This window comes from Mastomys coucha, unplaced genomic scaffold (genome assembly GCF_008632895.1).
Source record: "Mastomys coucha isolate ucsf_1 unplaced genomic scaffold, UCSF_Mcou_1 pScaffold13, whole genome shotgun sequence".
Lineage (NCBI taxonomy): Eukaryota > Metazoa > Chordata > Mammalia > Rodentia > Muridae > Mastomys > Mastomys coucha.
The window spans coordinates 53,544,122-53,552,519 of record NW_022196895.1 but is presented as its reverse complement, the minus strand read 5'-3'; positions in this window follow the sequence as shown (position 1 = coordinate 53,552,519).

Below are 8,398 nucleotides of genomic sequence, written 5' to 3'. Positions count from 1 at the left end.
TTTTTAAATGTTAACAAATTCAGGTAAATTGAAATCATGTAACTTTTCTCATCATAATGCAATAAAAGCTTTTTTTTTTAAAAAAATAATTAACATTCAAAAAAAAAGTGCAACTTGAACACCTTGAAGGTGACATCCATATTTTGTAGAACTGAGAAGGGAGAATTTTTTTTTTCTGATCATCCCTCCTCCTCCTCCCCCCTCTCTCCCCTCTTTTCTTTGAAATAGGGTTTTTGTAACCATTTTAGCCAAAGCATGGACCTGAAACTTCCTACCCTGCCTCAGCCTTCTGAATGCAAGGATTATGCACATGCCTCAACATACTTGGTCTTGATTTTATATATATATATATATGCTGTGTCTTGTTCATTTATCTCACAACGATTGTCAGCTCTGATGGAACATTAAAAAGACAGGGACAGGTGCACCCAGCCACATCATCTTTGAGCTTAACATCGGTTTCTTCTTTTTTCTTTAGTAGGGTCTCCCTACTTACCCCAGGCCGTCCTTAAATTCCAGACGCTCGTGCTCTGTCAGCCTAGGCTCTGCAGTGAGACAGCACCTCAGAGAAGGGAACTGTACCACGCGCCCGGAGTTTGCAGTAGAGGGTTTCACAGACAACGGTCTCAAGGGCCCCGGGCCTAGGTGTTCAGGGTGTTGTGCTAACTGTACAGTGTGTTAAAAGTTCAGAAAAAAAAGTTAATCTCCCAGTAGGCCACCCAGCCTGGGCTAAGAGAAGCTCTCTAGATAAAAGCTTCTAATTTGGTTGGGTGAGACACTAAGTATGGGATAAAAAAACAAACAAACAAAAAAAACCCCTGACACTAGCAAGTTTTTCTGAATATGCAATGACCAAAAATTAATTCAAAAATCAAACGTGTAATGAATTTAGTGTTTCTGCCAGTTCTTACTCACGTTGCGGTTCTAGAGTTCACTTCAGCCTTGCTTCTGAACACAGAATACACACACTTTGCCCTGTGCATACCTATCTGCCATGCCACGCCAATGAGCACTGCCCAAAGCTTCACAGCTCAGACCCCACACTGTTGTACTCTCAGCTCTGAACTGCCAGTGCTTTCCCCTGTACCTTCAAACTTCCCTGTTCTCGGGAGAAACAGAATGCTTTGACTGCTGGAAACGGACTTTTAAAATATATCTTTGCATCATTCCCCAGCTGCATCGGGTTATTATATCTCTGGATTGTAAAGCTTTAGAATGTCTAGATTTCACTATGTTAGAACGTTTGGTTTCTAAAATTTCTGTCTGGTAAGCAAACTGCCCGTGAGGGAAATAACCAACTGCACGAATATCACGAGGGTAGCCATTGATTCCTGATTGGATTTAAGACCTGATCCACAGCAAGAGACTCATGCCTGGTACAGTGTAGATGCATGGGGCTTACCAGCCTCCATCCAAAACTAAGGACCTCCTGACAGATGATAGCTTCTGGAGATGAAAGAGTCAGCTTTTGTAAGGGCATGGGCGCAGGTCAACCATGCTCCAGTTGATGGGCCCACACCTATGAGTACATGAGCAAGACAAAATGGACTCAGTAAGTTTTATAGATATATAATATACTATAGCATAATGTTATAAATTTATGTTTATATAATATATGTATTATATAACATAATATATTAATTATATAATATATGTTATATTGTCTGTATTACATATAGAAATCATGTGATCATGTGTACAATTCTATATAATATTAATTATGTAAAATTAATATTATATTAATTGTATAACTGTAACTAATTACCATATGACTTTGTTAATTATATATAATGTATAATATATTAACTATATAATATAATAAATTATAATATACAATATGATTATATAATACAATATGTATTACATTATACAAATATATATGACATATATTTTGGAAGTGGATTCATAAGGAGTAAAGAGATAGAGTGAGTGGTGAATTTCATCAAAATACATGGTGTAGACATGGGATTCTCAAAGATTTAATGAAAAATTAAATCTTAAATGAATAATTAAATTATTATTTAAAAAAGCAGTGAGCTAACAGTCTCATTTGAGGAACCCACATCCACACTTGGGCATGTCTTACTTTCCATGCCTTGGCTTTTGGAAGCCCACATCTATGATCAGAGGCGAGCCTTACTTTCTTTTCGGCCTTTCTCTTTTTTGTTCTAAACTTCATGCTTAAGTCTGTGTTAAACTTCAGAAAATTTGCTTTTGAGTAGTTGAAGTAGGCTTTTGTACTGGTTGGTTTTGTGCGTCAACTTGACCCAAGCTGGAGTTATCACAGAGAAAGGAACCTCCCTTGAAGAAATGCCTCCATAAGATCCAGCTGTAAGGCATTTTCTCAATTAGTGATCAAGGGTGGGAGGGCTCACTGTGGGTGGTGCCATCCCTGGGCTGGTAATCTTGGGTTCTATAAGAGAGCAAACTGAGCAAGCCAGGGGAAGCAAGGCAGTAACTTACATCCCTCCATGGCCTCTGTGTTAGCTCTTGCCTCCAGGTTCCAGTCCTGTGTGAGTTCCTGTCTTGATTTCCTTTGGTGATGAACAGCAATGTGGAAGTGTAAGCTGAATAAACCCTTTCCTCCCCAACTTGCTTCTTGGTCATGATGTTTTGTGCAGGAATAGAAACAGTGACTAAGACAGTTTTATATAAATTTGTTAAATGAATTTTAACTTGAGTTTGAGACAAAATTCCTAAACTTTTTTCTATGGCTTTAAACATATTTGTGTACTTTTGTTTTAAAATGTGGATTTAAAATTTTTTTATTAAAAATCATTATTTTTATAGAATATACTCTCATCAGTTTTCCCTCCTTCATCCCCTTCTAGATTCCCCCAACCTCTTTTCATTACAAACATTAATAAACAACACACAGAAATAAATTGAATTTAATCAATCCAACTTAAATCTTTAAGGTTTCCAAACCTCCACAAATACCCAACCAACAAGACAGATGTCTGGACCTTTCCATTGCTTGAGGGCAATCATGTAACTCATCAATGCCCATTGGCTAGTACCCTCATTGGATATCATATATTACAAAAACCAGCCCTCTTATTAGCAGTGTTGCTTTTGAAAACAAAGATCTTTTCACATAGAAAAACTGGAAAGTTCCATTTTATGCTTTTATTATTTAAATACCCATATTTAAAAAAGCAGTGAGCCTTTCTGACTCCATGCCTTCTTCTTTCTCTTAAGAAAACAGAGAGGTAACAAAAAAAAAATAGGGATAAAACAAAATGAACAAACAAAAAAGAAAGCAAGAGTGTGTAGAAGAAATATACATATCAACACGACTCAAAGTCAGGAACCACAATAGACAGCCAAAACACAGCAAGATTTAAAAAGTGCTCAAATAAAACCATATGAGACAAAAATCAGGCCCCCCAAATACCTTTGAATTCATTTTGTCTTGGCCATCTACTGCCAGCCTTAGGGCCTGGCCTTAAGACTGGTTTGTATTCTCAATAAGACTCTAATTTTTCCTTTGTGAGTCTTTGTCAGTTGTTGGGAATGGGAGCTTGTGACCACTTCCCCTCTCAGTACTGAGACCATGCCTGATTTTGGTTCTGATCAGGCTCTATGCACGCTACAACAATCTCTTTGAATTCATATGTGCATCAGTCCTATTAAATCTGGTTGGCGTTCTTTTCTCTGGGTCGTCCATCCTCTCAGGATCTTACTACAATGTTTCTCCCTGTCTGAGCAGTGGGTGGGGAGGGATTTCATGAAGAAATCCCATTTAGGACTGAGTGTTCTATGGCCTCTCACTCTCTAAACCTTGTCAAGCTCTGGGTCTCTATATTAGTTCTCATCTGTTGCAGATGGAAGCCTCTTGGACGATGGCTGAGTGAGACGCAGACCTATGGGTACAGCTGAATGTCTTTAAGAGTAAATGTATTGTTCCGTTTCTTTAGCAGAATGGTAATATTTGGTTTTTCATTAGGTCCATGGCCTAACTGGTCCACCTGAGCAGTGTCAGTCGTGGGTTTCATCTCACAGAATGGGCCTTAAATCCAATTTCTACAATGTTTGTACCACCATTGCACAGGGGTATCATGCCCGTAGGTCACCATTGTATATTGAAGGTCTTTGTCTTTCTCCTCTGGTAGTGTGCAGAGCACCTTCTAGGACCACAAACAGCAGTCATTAGGAGTTTAGGCTCTTGTTAGGCACCAGCCCTATTTCTCTGGGGTCAATGAGAGTTACGGGTGTTGACTTTAGCAATAGGGCCTTATCATTAGTTTATGGAGAGCAACCAGTAGCTTTGGCAATAGTCTGAGTTGTTTGTGGGCTTTTAAGGAGCCACTTTGCCCAACAACTCAATTAGATCGTGTAAGGATAATTTTACTATAAATGTATGCAGTAAATTAATACAGTGTCTTGTGTTTCATTGTTCTAGCTACTTCCCTAATAACAATACAGAGAGACCAAAATTTATTTATTTATACATAGGCCTTATAATTCTAGTCTAATTCTTTAAGCGAATCTGGCTACCTCTCAGCCAAAATTCCCAAGATACTTGGATTTTAGTACTGGTCTGGCTCTCTGCATATTAGGTGTGTTCTCCCATGATGTCTTTCTAGGACCCTTCTCATCTTCTTTTTCTCTCCCTCCTTTCCTGGCTGGCAGAAGACCCATCCTATTCTCTTTATTGCCCACACATTGGCTTTTCCATCTTTTATTGACAAGGCATAGGATAAATGATGAGCGTTGCTTACACGAACTTGAGACTGGAGACTCTTGACAGCATTACAGTGCCATCTTCAGATTGCAACGAGACATGAGGACAGAGAAAATCAGCATTTGAATAAAATAAGGATAATCTTTACACAGTGCACTGAAACATTTTGCCTACAAGATCTAACTCATTCTTGGTACTGGAGGTTTCACTTGGTGGAGAGAGACGTCTACTAGGGACTTTGTCTCTCTCATCATTTGGTTATTCCATTTAGATATTTTTCACCTGTGCATATATTATAAGAAGCTTCTATTTTAGGTTTCTGTATAACCCCTCAAATGGCCCAGACTGTTAGCTGTCCCTCTCTGTATTTCCTACCATACCCACCCCTTCCCTTTCCCTCTCTGTTTAATTCTCCTGTTCCAGTGTCCTTGCTGTTTCTCTCTAACTACATATTCCATTTCCCTTTTCTTGGGAAATCCATCCCTCCCCTATATTTCCATATTCTAGATCTAACTTTTGTAGTTATTCAGATAGTAGCATGTCTACTGAAGGCTTACAAGCTAATAGTCACATGTAAGAAAGTACATACCATACTTGTCTTTTGGGTCCATGTTAGCTCACTCAGGAAGGGTTTACTAGTTCCATCTATTTATCTGTGAATTTTATGATTTTTTAAACAGATGAATAATTTCTCACTATGTAAATGTACCACATTTTCCAGACCCATTCTGTTGGAATCTAGACTATTTAAAATTTCTGGCTATTATGAATAGAGCAGCAGTGAACATGGTTAGGCAAGTCTCATTGTAATAAGATATAGAGTCTTTGGGTATATGCCCAAGAGTGGGTCTTAACCCCAGCTTTCTGAGAAACCATGGCATGGCACTGGTTTCCATAGCAGCTGAACAAGTTTGCTCTCCTATCAGCAATGGGTTAGTAATCCCATTACCCAACACTCTTGCCAGCATGCACTGTTATTTGTTTTATTGATCTTGACTATTCTGACTGGTGTAAGATGAAAGAGTTTGGATTTGTGTTTCTATGATAAATAAAGAAGTTGAACATTTCTTCAAGTGTTTCTCAGCCATTCATTTTCCATCTTTAGGGAAATTACTGTTTAGGAATTTTTCATTGGGTTATTTGGTATTTGGTATTTTGTTGGAATACTACTCAGCTATTAAAAACGAGGACATCATGAATTTTGCAGGCAAATGGACAAAACTAGAAAATACCATCATGAGTGAGCTAACTCAGATCCAAAAGGACATACATGGTATATAATCACTGATAAGTGCAATTAGACAGAAAGTTGAGAATACCCATGATACAATTTACAGACAATATGGAGCTTAACAAGAAGGAAAGCCCAAGTGTGGATACTTCAATACTACTCAGAAGGGGGCAACAATATAATCATGGGAGGCAGAGGGAGGGAGGGACCTGGGTGGGAGAGGGGAGGGGGAAGGTAAGGGGAGTGGGAAGAATAGGTATGGGGAGAGACAGGAGAGAAGACCAGAGGGCCATGGAAATGAATAGAAATATGCAACAGTGTGGGATGGGGGTCAGAGGGAATTGCTAGAAAGTTCCAACAGCAGGGATGTGAGAGGCCCCCAGGAACTAATGGGGATGACCTTAACTGAAATGCTGAACGGCAGAGAGATAGAACCTAAAGAGACCACCTTCAGTAGATAGATATGGCCCCCATTTGAAATATGGGGCCACTCACCCATCTTCAAAATTATTAACCCAGAATTGCTCCTGTCCAAAGGAAATGCAGGAAAAATGGAAAAATGGAGCAGAGACTGAAAGAAAAGCTATCCAGAGACTGGTCCAACTTGGGATCCATCTCATGCGCAGGCACCAAACCCTGACTCTATTATTGATGTGATGTTATGCTTGCAGACAGAAGCCTAGCATGGCTGTCCTCTGAGAGGCTCTACCACCGGCTGACTGAGACAGATGTAGATACTTAACAGCCAGCCATTGAACTGAGGTCAGGGACCTCTATGGAAGAGTTAGGGGAAGGACTGAAGGAGCTGAAGGGGATTATAATCCCATAGGAAGAACAACAGTATCAACTAACCCAGACCCCTCGGAGCTCCCAAAGTCTAAGCCACCAACCAAAACATCCATGACTCCCACTATACATGTAGCAGAGGACTGCTTTGTCTGGCCTCAGTGAGAAAAGATGTGCTTAATCCTGTAGAAACTTGAACGCCAGGGAAGGGAGATACTAGTACAGAGGTGGGAGTGGGTGGATGAGGAAGCACCCTCTCAGAGTCAACAGGGAGGCCGGGTGGGGTAAAGAACTCATGGAGGGGGGACTAGGGAAGGGAGATACTAGTACAGAGGTGGGAGTGGGTGGATGAAGAAGCACCCTCTCAGAGTCAACAGGGAGGCCGGGTGGGGTAAAGAACTCATGGAGGGGGGACGAGGGAAGGAAGGTAACATTTGGAATGTAAATAAATAACATAATTAGTAATAATAAAAAAGAACACGCACACACACACACAGAAACCATTTTAAAGAGGGATGTGTCTATGTTTGCGTCTCATTTCCACAGAGGCTTCCCATGTCCCCCTTTGCCTGTTTTCCTCTTATATTCTTGTCTTTCTCTTTTTTTTTCTTACTCCTGTCATTTTAACTCTCACTCTGTTGAATTCTGCTCCTGTCGTCTCTCCTTTGTTCCCTCTAAACATCTTTACAAAACATTTCTGTAAGACTATGAGACTAACAGGGTTAATGACAGGCCTTCCCTGTCTCCCTCGAGCATTAAATGCAGAGCATTTTTTGACAGCTAAATTGCTATTTCCCTGACAACTTTTCTTAAAAAAAAAAAAAAAGAAAGAAAGAAAAAAATGTATAGATTCATTTGGGTGTAGCAAAGTGAGAGTTGTTCATGTCACGACTAGAGATCCAGATCTCAGGCAAGGTAAGATAAAATTACCTTTTGTAAGTGCCAGAAGAACTCTACAGATGATATGTACTGTGGAGGCCATTCAGCGTGTTTTCTGTGATGATAGGTGAACCAAATTATCATCCTTTTACCTCCGTTTTCCAGCTCATTAGGAATCACAGGGCTTGATGGTAGAGCACACGTTAAGGCCTTGGATTTAATTACAGAAATCACCTAAAGCAGACACAAACAAACAAACAAACAAACAACAACAACAACAAATGTTGTAAAGATCTTCCTGGTGCAACGTCAAGTCACTCACGTACTCTAAGCAAAAGCATTAGCAAACTCCTGTGTTCTAGCTCTCCTCCCCAAACGACTTCAGGGATCTTCAGTGATGGAAAACACACATGTCAGGCCGTCTTTGTCATAGTCTTATTATAGACTTTAGGCTGTGTGGAGACTTGCTATGATACTTCTGTCTTTGCATCTGCCTTCTGAGTGCTGGGATTCCAGATGTGTATTGAGATCCAGCCTTATTTGTATTTTGTTTGGTTTTTCTTTTTTCCTGCCTTTCTTCCTTCTTCCTTCCTCCCTTCCTTCTTTCCCTTCCTCCTCTTCCTCCTCCTTCCCTTTCTCCTCCTTTCCTCCTCCCCCTCCTTCTCCTTCCTTCTCCTTCTCCTCCTCCTCCTTCTCCTTCTCCTCCTCCTTCTCCTTCTTCTCCTTCTCCTCCTCCTTCTCCCTCTCCTTCTCCTCCTTCTCTTTCTCCTTCCTTCTCCTTCTCCTTCTTCCTCCTCCTCCTCCTCCTCCTCCTC